The sequence below is a fragment of the Euprymna scolopes genome, chromosome 43, assembly GCF_053919585.1.
Source record: "Euprymna scolopes isolate OS-2025 chromosome 43, ASM5391958v1, whole genome shotgun sequence".
In the NCBI taxonomy this organism is placed as follows: domain Eukaryota; kingdom Metazoa; phylum Mollusca; class Cephalopoda; order Sepiida; family Sepiolidae; genus Euprymna; species Euprymna scolopes.
In genome coordinates, this window is record NC_136524.1 from 175,353 (window position 1) to 188,722 (window position 13,370).

Genomic DNA, 13,370 nt, shown 5'->3' on the forward strand with positions numbered 1-13,370 from the left:
AATCTAAGTCTTACTAGATTTATCCGCACTTTTTAGCCTATTTCCAACATAAAAATGGCATAAAATCAAGGGAAATTACTGTATGAACTTAATCTAAGTCTTACTTGATTTATCCGCACTTTTTAGCCTTTTTCCAACATAAAAATGGCATAAAATCAAGGGAAATTACTGTATGAACTTAATCTAAGTCTTACTTGATTTATCCGCACTTTTTAGCCTATTTCCAACATAAAAATGGCATAAAATCAAGGGAAATTACTGTATGAACTTAATCTAAGTCTTACTAGATTTATCCGCACTTTTTAGCCTATTTCCAACATAAAAATGGCATAAAATCAAGGGAAATTACTGTATGAACTTAATCTAAGTCTTACTAGATTTAGTCGCACTTTTTAGCCTATTTCCAACATAAAAATGGCATAAAATCAAGGAAAATTACTGTATTAACTAATCTAAGTCTTACTAGATTTATCCGCACGTTTTAGCCTATTTCCAACATAAAAATGGCATAAAATCAAGGGAAATTACTGTATGAACTTAATCTAAGTCTTACTAGATTTATCCGCACTTTTTAGCCTATTTCCAACATAAAAATGGCATAAAATCAAGGGAAATTACTGTATGAACTTAATCTAAGTCTTACTAGATTTATCCGCACTTTTTAGCCTATTTCCAACATAAAAATGGCATAAAATCAAGGAAAATTACTGTATGAACTTAATCTAAGTCTTACTAGATTTAGCCGCACTTTTTAGCCTATTTCCAACATAAAAATGGCATAAAATCAAGGAAAATTACTGTATGAACTAATCTAAGTCTTACTAGATTTAGCCGCACTGTTTAGCCTGTTTCCAACATAAAAATGGCATAAAATCAAGGGAAATTACTGTATGAACTTAATCTAAGTCTTACAAGATTTATCCGCACTTTTTAGCCTATTTCCAACATAAAAATGGCATAAAATCAAGGGAAATTACTGTATGAACTTAATCTAAGTCTTACTAGATTTATCCGCACTTTTTAGCCTATTTCCAACATAAAAATGGCATAAAATCAAGGGAAATTACTGTATTAACTTAATCTAAGTCTTACTAGATTTACGTCACTTTTTAGCCTATTTCCAACATAAAAATGGCATAAAATCAAGGGAAATTACTGTATGAACTAAATCTAAGTCTTACTAGATTTAGCCGCACTTTTTAGCCTATTTCCAACATAAAAATGGCATAAAATCAAGGAAAAATTACTGTATGAACTAATCTAAGTCTTACTAGATTTATCCGCACGTTGTAGCCTATTTCCAACATAAAAATGGCATAAAATCAAGGGAAATTACTGTATGAACTTAATCTAAGTCTTACTAGATTTATCCGCACTTGTTAGCCTATTTCCAACATAAAAATGGCATAAAATCAAGGGAAATTACTGTATGAACTTAATCTAAGTCTTACTAGATTTATCCGCACTTTTTAGCCTATTTCCAACATAAAAATGGCATAAAATAAAGGGAAATTACTGTATGAACTTAATCTAATCTTACTAGATTTATCCGCACTTTTTAGCCTATTTCCAACATAAAAATGGCATAAAATCAAGGGAAATTACTGTATGAACTTAATCTAAGTCTTACTAGATTTATCCGCACTTTTGAGCCTATTTCCAGCATAAAAATGGCATAAAATCAAGGGAAATTACTGTATTAACTTAATCTAAGTCTTACTAGATTTATCCGCACTTTTTTAGCCTATTTCCAACAGAAAAATAACATAAAATCAAGGGAAATTACTGTGTGAACTTAATCTAAGTCTTACTAGATTTAGCCGCACTTTTTAGCCTATTTCCAACATAAAAATGATATAAAATCAAGGGAAATTACTGTATGAACTTAATCTAAGTCTTACTAGATTTATCCGCACTTTTTAGCCTATTTCCAACAGAAAAATGGAATAAAATCAAGGGAAATTACTGTATGAACTTAATCTAAGTCTTACTAGATTTATCCGCACTTTTTAGCCTATTTCCAACATAAAAATGGCATAAAATCAAGGGAAATTACTGTATTAACTTAATCTAAGTCTTACTTGATTTATCCGCACGTTTTAGCCTATTTCCAACATAAAAATGTCATAAAATCAAGGGAAATTACTGTATTAACTTAATCTAATCTTACTAGATTTATCCGCCCTTTTTAGCCTATTTCCAACACAAAAATGGCATAAAATCAAGGGAAATTACTGTATTTACTTAATCTAAGTCTTACTAGATTTATCCGCACGTTTTAGCCTATTTCCAACATAGAAATGTCATAAAATCAAGGGAAATTACTGTATTAACTTAATCTAAGTCTTACTAGATTTATCCGCCCTTTTTAGCCTATTTCCAACATAAAAATGGCATAAAATCAAGGGAAATTACTGTATGAACTTAATCTAAGTCTTACTTGATTTACGTCACTTTTTAGCTTATTTCCAACATAAAAATGGCATAAAATCAAGGGAAATTACTGTATGAACTTAATCTAAGTCTTACTAGATTTATCCGCACGTTTTAGCCTATTTCCAACATAAAAATGGCATAAAATCAAGGGAAATTACTGTATGAACTTAATCTAAGTCTTACTAGATTTATCCGCACTTTTTAGCCTATTTCCAACATAAAAATGGCATAAAATCAAGGGAAATTACTGTATGAACTTAATCTAAGTCTTACTAGATTTATCCGCACTTTTTAGCCTATTTCCAACATAAAAATGGCATAAAATCAAGGGAAATTACTGTATGAACTTAATCTAAGTCTTACTAGATTTATCCGCACTTTTTAGCCTATTTCCAACATAAAAATGGCATAAAATCAAGGGAAATTACTGTATGAACTTAATCTAAGTCTTACTTGATTTATCCGCACTTTTTAGCCTTTTTCCAACATAAAAATGGCATAAAATCAAGGGAAATTACTGTATGAACTTAATCTAAGTCTTACTTGATTTATCCGCACTTTTTAGCCTATTTCCAACATAAAAATGGCATAAAATCAAGGGAAATTACTGTATGAACTTAATCTAAGTCTTACTAGATTTATCCGCACTTTTTAGCCTATTTCCAACATAAAAATGGCATAAAATCAAGGGAAATTACTGTATGAACTTAATCTAAGTCTTACTAGATTTAGCCGCACTTTTTAGCCTATTTCCAACATAAAAATGGCATAAAATCAAGGAAAATTACTGTATTAACTAATCTAAGTCTTACTAGATTTATCCGCACGTTTTAGCCTATTTCCAACATAAAAATGGCATAAAATCAAGGGAAATTACTGTATGAACTTAATCTAAGTCTTACTAGATTTATCCGCACTTTTTAGCCTATTTCCAACATAAAAATGGCATAAAATCAAGGGAAATTACTGTATGAACTTAATCTAAGTCTTACTAGATTTATCCGCACTTTTTAGCCTATTTCCAACATAAAAATGGCATAAAATCAAGGGAAATTACTGTATGAACTTAATCTAAGTCTTACTAGATTTAGCCGCACTTTTTAGCCTATTTCCAACATAAAAATGGCATAAAATCAAGGAAAATTACTGTATGAACTAATCTAAGTCTTACTAGATTTAGCCGCACTGTTTAGCCTGTTTCCAACATAAAAATGGCATAAAATCAAGGGAAATTACTGTATGAACTTAATCTAAGTCTTACTAGATTTATCCGCACTTTTTAGCCTATTTCCAACATAAAAATGGCATAAAATAAAGGGAAATTACTGTATGAACTTAATCTAAGTCTTACTAGATTTACGTCACTTTTTAGCCTATTTCCAACATAAAAATGGCATAAAATCAAGGGAAATTACTGTATGAACTAAATCTAAGTCTTACTAGATTTAGCCGCACTTTTTAGCCTATTTCCAACATAAAAATGGCATAAAATCAAGGAAAATTACTGTATGAACTAATCTAAGTCTTACTAGATTTATCAGCACGTTGTAGCCTATTTCCAACATAAAAATGGCATAAAATCAAGGGAAATTACTGTATGAACTTAATCTAAGTCTTACTAGATTTATCCGCACTTGTTAGCCTATTTCCAACATAAAAATGGCATAAAATCAAGGGAAATTACTGTATGAACTTAATCTAAGTCTTACTAGATTTATCCGCACTTTTTAGCCTATTTCCAAGGGAAATTACTGTATGAACTTAATCTAAGTCTTACTAGATTTATCCGCACTTTTTAGCCTATTTCCAACATAAAAATGGCATAAAATCAAGGAAAATTACTGTATGAACTAATCTAAGTCTTACTAGATTTAGCCGCACTGTTTAGCCTGTTTCCAACATAAAAATGGCATAAAATCAAGGGAAATTACTGTATGAACTTAATCTAAGTCTTACTAGATTTATCCGCACTTTTTAGCCTATTTCCAACATAAAAATGGCATAAAATCAAGGGAAATTACTGTATGAACTTAATCTAAGTCTTACTAGATTTACGTCACTTTTTAGCCTATTTCCAACATAAAAATGGCATAAAATCAAGGGAAATTACTGTATGAACTAAATCTAAGTCTTACTAGATTTAGCCGCACTTTTTAGCCTATTTCCAACATAAAAATGGCATAAAATCAAGGAAAATTACTGTATGAACTAATCTAAGTCTTACTAGATTTATCAGCACGTTGTAGCCTATTTCCAACATAAAAATGGCATAAAATCAAGGGGAAATTACTGTATGAACTTAATCTAAGTCTTACTAGATTTATCCGCACTTGTTAGCCTATTTCCAACATAAAAATGGCATAAAATCAAGGGAAATTACTGTATGAACTTAATCTAAGTCTTACTAGATTTATCCGCACTTTTTAGCCTATTTCCAACATAAAAATGGCATAAAATCAAGGGAAATTACTGTATGAACTTAATCTAATCTTACTAGATTTATCCGCACTTTTTAGCCTATTTCCAACATAAAAATGGCATAAAATCAAGGGAAATTACTGTATGAACTTAATCTAAGTCTTACTAGATTTATCCGCACTTTTTAGCCTATTTCCAACATAAAAATGGCATAAAATCAAGGGAAATTACTGTATGAACTTAATCTAAGTCTTACTAGATTTATCCGCACTTTTAAGCCTATTTTCAACATAAAAATGGCATAAAATCAAGGGAAATTACTGTATGAACTTAATCTAAGTCTTACTTGATTTATCCGCACTTTTTAGCCTTTTTCCAACATAAAAATGGCATAAAATCAAGGGAAATTACTGTATGAACTTAATCTAAGTCTTACTAGATTTATCCGCACTTTTTAGCCTATTTCCAACATAAAAATGGCATAAAATCAAGGGAAATTACTGTATGAACTTAATCTAAGTCTTACTAGATTTATCCGCACTTTTTAGCCTATTTCCAACATAAAAATGGCATAAAATCAAGGGAAATTACTGTATGAACTTAATCTAAGTCTTACTAGATTTATCCGCACTTTTTAGCCTATTTCCAACATAAAAATGGCATAAAATCAAGGGAAATTACTGTATGAACTTAATCTAAGTCTTACTTGATTTATCCGCACTTTTAAGCCTTTTTCCAACATAAAAATGGCATAAAATCAAGGGAAATTACTGTATGAACTTAATCTAAGTCTTACTTGATTTATCCGCACTTTTAAGCCTATTTCCAACATAAAAATGGCATAAAATCAAGGGAAATTACTGTATGAACTTAATCTAAGTCTTACTAGATTTACGTAACTTTTTAGCCTATTTCCAACATAAAAATGGCATAAAATCAAGGGAAATTACTGTATGAACTTAATCTAAGTCTTACTAGATTTACGTAACTTTTTAGCCTATTTCCAACATAAAAATGGCATAAAATCAAGGGAAATTACTGTATGAACTTAATCTAAGTCTTACTAGATTTATCCGCACTTTTTAGTTTATTTCCAACATCAAAATGGCATAAAATCAAGGGAAATTACTGTATGAACTTAATCTAAGTCTTACTAGATTTATCCGCACTTTTTAGCCTATTTCCAACATAAAAATGGCATAAAATCAAGGGAAATTACTGTATGAACTTAATCTAAGTCTTACTTGATTTATCCGCACTTTTTAGCCTATTTCCAACATAAAAATGGCATAAAATCAAGGGAAATTACTGTATGAACTTAATCTAAGTCTTACTAGATTTATCCGCACTTTTGAGCCTATTTCCAGCATAAAAATGGCATAAAATCAAGGGAAATTACTGTATTAACTTAATCTAAGTCTTACTAGATTTATCCGCACTTTTTAGCCTATTTCCAACAGAAAAATAACATAAAATCAAGGGAAATTACTGTGTGAACTTAATCTAAGTCTTACTAGATTTAGCCGCACTTTTTAGCCTATTTCCAACATAAAAATGATATAAAATCAAGGGAAATTACTGTATGAACTTAATCTAAGTCTTACTAGATTTATCCGCACTTTTTAGCCTATTTCCAACAGAAAAATGGAATAAAATCAAGGGAAATTACTGTATGAACTTAATCTAAGTCTTACTAGATTTATCCGCACTTTTTAGCCTATTTCCAACATAAAAATGGCATAAAATCAAGGGAAATTACTGTATGAACTTAATCTAAGTCTTACTAGATTTATCCGCACTTTTTAGCCTATTTCCAACATAAAAATGGCATAAAATCAAGGGAAATTACTGTATGAACTTAATCTAAGTCTTACTTGATTTATCCGCACTTTTTAGCCTTTTTCCAACATAAAAATGGCATAAAATCAAGGGAAATTACTGTATGAACTTAATCTAAGTCTTACTAGATTTATCCGCACTTTTTAGCCTATTTCCAAAATAAAAATGGCATAAAATCAAGGGAAATTACTGTATGAACTTAATCTAAGTCTTACTAGATTTATCCGCACTTTTTAGCCTATTTCCAACATAAAAATGGCATAAAATCAAGGGAAATTACTGTATGAACTTAATCTAAGTCTTACTAGATTTATCCGCACTTTTTAGCCTATTTCCAACATAAAAATGGCATAAAATCAAGGGAAATTACTGTATGAACTTAATCTAAGTCTTACTTGATTTATCCGCACTTTTTAGCCTTTTTCCAACATAAAAATGGCATAAAATCAAGGGAAATTACTGTATTAACTTAATCTAATCTTACTAGATTTATCCGCCCTTTTTAGCCTATTTCCAACATAAAAATGGCATAAAATCAAGGGAAATTACTGTATTTACTTAATCTAAGTCTTACTAGATTTATCCGCACGTTTTAGCCTATTTCCAACATAGAAATGTCATAAAATCAAGGGAAATTACTGTATTAACTTAATCTAAGTCTTACTAGATTTATCCGCCCTTTTTAGCCTATTTCCAACATAAAAATGGCATAAAATCAAGGGAAATTACTGTATGAACTTAATCTAAGTCTTACTAGATTTACGTCACTTTTTAGCTTATTTCCAACATAAAAATGGCATAAAAATCAAGGGAAATTACTGTATGAACTTAATCTAAGTCTTACTAGATTTATCCGCACTTTTTAGCCTATTTCCAACATAAAAATGGCATAAAATCAAGGGAAATTACTGTATGAACTTAATCTAAGTCTTACTAGATTTATCCGCACTTTTTAGCCTATTTCCAACATAAAAATGGCATAAAATCAAGGGAAATTACTGTATGAACTTAATCTAAGTCTTACTAGATTTATCCGCACTTTTTAGCCTATTTCCAACATAAAAATGGCATAAAATCAAGGGAAATTACTGTATGAACTTAATCTAAGTCTTACTAGATTTATCCGCACTTTTTAGCCTATTTCCAACATAAAAATGGCATAAAATCAAGGGAAATTACTGTATGAACTTAATCTAAGTCTTACTTGATTTCTCCGCACTTTTTAGCCTTTTTCCAACATAAAAATGGCATAAAATCAAGGGAAATTACTGTATGAACTTAATCTAAGTCTTACTTGATTTATCCGCACTTTTTAGCCTATTTCCAACATAAAAATGGCATAAAATCAAGGGAAATTACTGTATGAACTTAATCTAAGTCTTACTAGATTTATCCGCACTTTTTAGCCTATTTCCAACATAAAAATGGCATAAAATCAAGGGAAATTACTGTATGAACTTAATCTAAGTCTTACTAGATTTAGCCGCACTTTTTAGCCTATTTCCAACATAAAAATAGCATAAAATCAAGGAAAATTACTGTATTAACTAATCTAAGTCTTACTAGATTTATCCGCACGTTTTAGCCTATTTCCAACATAAAAATGGCATAAAATCAAGGGAAATTACTGTATGAACTTAATCTAAGTCTTACTAGATTTATCCGCACGTTTTAGCCTATTTCCAACATAAAAATGGCATAAAATCAAGGGAAATTACTGTATGAACTTAATCTAAGTCTTACTAGATTTATCCGCACTTTTTAGCCTATTTCCAACATAAAAATGGCATAAAATCAAGGGAAATTACTGTATGAACTTAATCTAAGTCTTACTAGATTTATCCGCACTTTTTAGCCTATTTCCAACATAAAAATGGCATAAAATCAAGGGAAATTACTGTATGAACTTAATCTAAGTCTTACTAGATTTATCCGCACTTTTTAGCCTATTTCCAACATAAAAATGGCATAAAATCAAGGGAAATTACTGTATGAACTTAATCTAAGTCTTACTTGATTTATCCGCACTTTTTAGCCTTTTTCCAACATAAAAATGGCATAAAATCAAGGGAAATTACTGTATGAACTTAATCTAAGTCTTACTTGATTTATCCGCACTTTTTAGCCTATTTCCAACATAAAAATGGCATAAAATCAAGGGAAATTACTGTATGAACTTAATCTAAGTCTTACTAGATTTATCCGCACTTTTTAGCCTATTTCCAACATAAAAATGGCATAAAATCAAGGGAAATTACTGTATGAACTTAATCTAAGTCTTACTAGATTTAGCCGCACTTTTTAGCCTATTTCCAACATAAAAATGGCATAAAATCAAGGAAAATTACTGTATTAACTAATCTAAGTCTTACTAGATTTATCCGCACGTTTTAGCCTATTTCCAACATAAAAATGGCATAAAATCAAGGGAAATTACTGTATGAACTTAATCTAAGTCTTACTAGATTTATCCGCACTTTTTAGCCTATTTCCAACATAAAAATGGCATAAAATCAAGGGAAATTACTGTATGAACTTAATCTAAGTCTTACTAGATTTATCCGCACTTTTTAGCCTATTTCCAACATAAAAATGGCATAAAATCAAGGGAAATTACTGTATGAACTTAATCTAAGTCTTACTAGATTTAGCCGCACTTTTTAGCCTATTTCCAACATAAAAATGGCATAAAATCAAGGAAAATTACTGTATGAACTAATCTAAGTCTTACTAGATTTAGCCGCACTGTTTAGCCTGTTACCAACATAAAAATGGCATAAAATCAAGGGAAATTACTGTATGAACTTAATCTAAGTCTTACTAGATTTATCCGCACTTTTTAGCCTATTTCCAACATAAAAATGGCATAAAATCAAGGGAAATTACTGTATGAACTTAATCTAAGTCTTACTAGATTTATCCGCACTTTTTAGCCTATTTCCAACATAAAAATGGCATAAAATCAAGGGAAATTACTGTATGAACTTAATCTAAGTCTTACTAGATTTACGTCACTTTTTAGCCTATTTCCAACATAAAAATGGCATAAAATCAAGGGAAATTACTGTATGAACTAAATCTAAGTCTTACTAGATTTAGCCGCACTTTTTAGCCTATTTCCAACATAAAAATGGCATAAAATCAAGGAAAATTACTGTATGAACTAATCTAAGTCTTACTAGATTTATCCGCACGTTGTAGCCTATTTCCAACATAAAAATGGCATAAAATCAAGGGAAATTACTGTATGAACTTAATCTAAGTCTTACTAGATTTATCCGCACTTGTTAGCCTATTTCCAACATAAAAATGGCATAAAATCAAGGGAAATTACTGTATGAACTTAATCTAAGTCTTACTAGATTTATCCGCACTTTTTAGCCTATTTCCAACATAAAAATGGCATAAAATCAAGGGAAATTACTGTATGAACTTAATCTAATCTTACTAGATTTATCCGCACTTTTTAGCCTATTTCCAACATAAAAATGGCATAAAATCAAGGGAAATTACTGTATGAACTTAATCTAAGTCTTACTAGATTTATCCGCACTTTTTAGCCTATTTCCAACATAAAAATGGCATAAAATCAAGGGAAATTACTGTATGAACTTAATCTAAGTCTTACTAGATTTATCCGCACTTTTAAGCCTATTTTCAACATAAAAATGGCATAAAATCAAGGGAAATTACTGTATGAACTTAATCTAAGTCTTACTTGATTTATCCGCACTTTTTAGCCTTTTTCCAACATAAAAATGGCATAAAATCAAGGGAAATTACTGTATGAACTTAATCTAAGTCTTACTAGATTTATCCGCACTTTTTAGCCTATTTCCAACATAAAAATGGCATAAAATCAAGGGAAATTACTGTATGAACTTAATCTAAGTCTTACTAGATTTATCCGCACTTTTTAGCCTATTTCCAACATAAAAATGGCATAAAATCAAGGGAAATTACTGTATGAACTTAATCTAAGTCTTACTAGATTTATCCGCACTTTTTAGCCTATTTCCAACATAAAAATGGCATAAAATCAAGGGAAATTACTGTATGAACTTAATCTAAGTCTTACTTGATTTATCCGCACTTTTAAGCCTTTTTCCAACATAAAAATGGCATAAAATCAAGGGAAATTACTGTATGAACTTAATCTAAGTCTTACTTGATTTATCCGCACTTTTAAGCCTATTTCCAACATAAAAATGGCATAAAATCAAGGGAAATTACTGTATGAACTTAATCTAAGTCTTACTAGATTTACGTAACTTTTTAGCCTATTTCCAACATAAAAATGGCATAAAATCAAGGGAAATTACTGTATGAACTTAATCTAAGTCTTACTAGATTTACGTAACTTTTTAGCCTATTTCCAACATAAAAATGGCATAAAATCAAGGGAAATTACTGTATGAACTTAATCTAAGTCTTACTAGATTTATCCGCACTTTTTAGTTTATTTCCAACATCAAAATGGCATAAAATCAAGGGAAATTACTGTATGAACTTAATCTAAGTCTTACTAGATTTATCCGCACTTTTTAGCCTATTTCCAACATAAAAATGGCATAAAATCAAGGGAAATTACTGTATGAACTTAATCTAAGTCTTACTTGATTTATCCGCACTTTTTAGCCTATTTCCAACATAAAAATGGCATAAAATCAAGGGAAATTACTGTATGAACTTAATCTAAGTCTTACTAGATTTATCCGCACTTTTGAGCCTATTTCCAGCATAAAAATGGCATAAAATCAAGGGAAATTACTGTATTAACTTAATCTAAGTCTTACTAGATTTATCCGCACTTTTTAGCCTATTTCCAACAGAAAAATAACATAAAATCAAGGGAAATTACTGTGTGAACTTAATCTAAGTCTTACTAGATTTAGCCGCACTTTTTAGCCTATTTCCAACATAAAAATGATATAAAATCAAGGGAAATTACTGTATGAACTTAATCTAAGTCTTACTAGATTTATCCGCACATTTTAGCCTATTTCCAACAGAAAAATGGAATAAAATCAAGGGAAATTACTGTATGAACTTAATCTAAGTCTTACTAGATTTATCCGCACTTTTTAGCCTATTTCCAACATAAAAATGGCATAAAATCAAGGGAAATTACTGTATTAACTTAATCTAAGTCTTACTTGATTTATCCGCACGTTTTAGCCTATTTCCAACATAAAAATGTCATAAAATCAAGGGAAATTACTGTATTAACTTAATCTAATCTTACTAGATTTATCCGCCCTTTTTAGCCTATTTCCAACATAAAAATGGCATAAAATCAAGGGAAATTACTGTATTTACTTAATCTAAGTCTTACTAGATTTATCCGCACGTTTTAGCCTATTTCCAACATAGAAATGTCATAAAATCAAGGGAAATTACTGTATTAACTTAATCTAAGTCTTACTAGATTTATCCGCCCTTTTTAGCCTATTTCCAACATAAAAATGGCATAAAATCAAGGGAAATTACTGTATGAACTTAATCTAAGTCTTACTAGATTTACGTCACTTTTTAGCTTATTTCCAACATAAAAATGGCATAAAATCAAGGGAAATTACTGTATGAACTTAATCTAAGTCTTACTAGATTTATCCGCACTTTTTAGCCTATTTCCAACATAAAAATGGCATAAAATCAAGGGAAATTACTGTATGAACTTAATCTAAGTCTTACTAGATTTATCCGCACTTTTTAGCCTATTTCCAACATAAAAATGGCATAAAATCAAGGGAAATTACTGTATGAACTTAATCTAAGTCTTACTAGATTTATCCGCACTTTTTAGCCTATTTCCAACATAAAAATGGCATAAAATCAAGGGAAATTACTGTATGAACTTAATCTAAGTCTTACTAGATTTATCCGCACTTTTTAGCCTATTTCCAACATAAAAATGGCATAAAATCAAGGGAAATTACTGTATGAACTTAATCTAAGTCTTACTTGATTTCTCCGCACTTTTTAGCCTTTTTCCAACATAAAAATGGCATAAAATCAAGGGAAATTACTGTATGAACTTAATCTAAGTCTTACTTGATTTATCCGCACTTTTTAGCCTATTTCCAACATAAAAATGGCATAAAATCAAGGGAAATTACTGTATGAACTTAATCTAAGTCTTACTAGATTTATCCGCACTTTTTAGCCTATTTCCAACATAAAAATGGCATAAAATCAAGGGAAATTACTGTATGAACTTAATCTAAGTCTTACTAGATTTAGCCGCACTTTTTAGCCTATTTCCAACATAAAAATGGCATAAAATCAAGGAAAATTACTGTATTAACTAATCTAAGTCTTACTAGATTTATCCGCACGTTTTAGCCTATTTCCAACATAAAAATGGCATAAAATCAAGGGAAATTACTGTATGAACTTAATCTAAGTCTTACTAGATTTATCCGCACTTGTTAGCCTATTTCCAACATAAAAATGGCATAAAATCAAGGGAAATTACTGTATGAACTTAATCTAAGTCTTACTAGATTTATCCGCACTTTTTAGCCTATTTCCAACATAAAAATGGCATAAAATCAAGGGAAATTACTGTATGAACTTAATCTAATCTTACTAGATTTATCCGCACTTTTTAGCCTATTTCCAACATAAAAATGGCATAAAATCAAGGGAAATTACTGTATGAACTTAATCTAAGT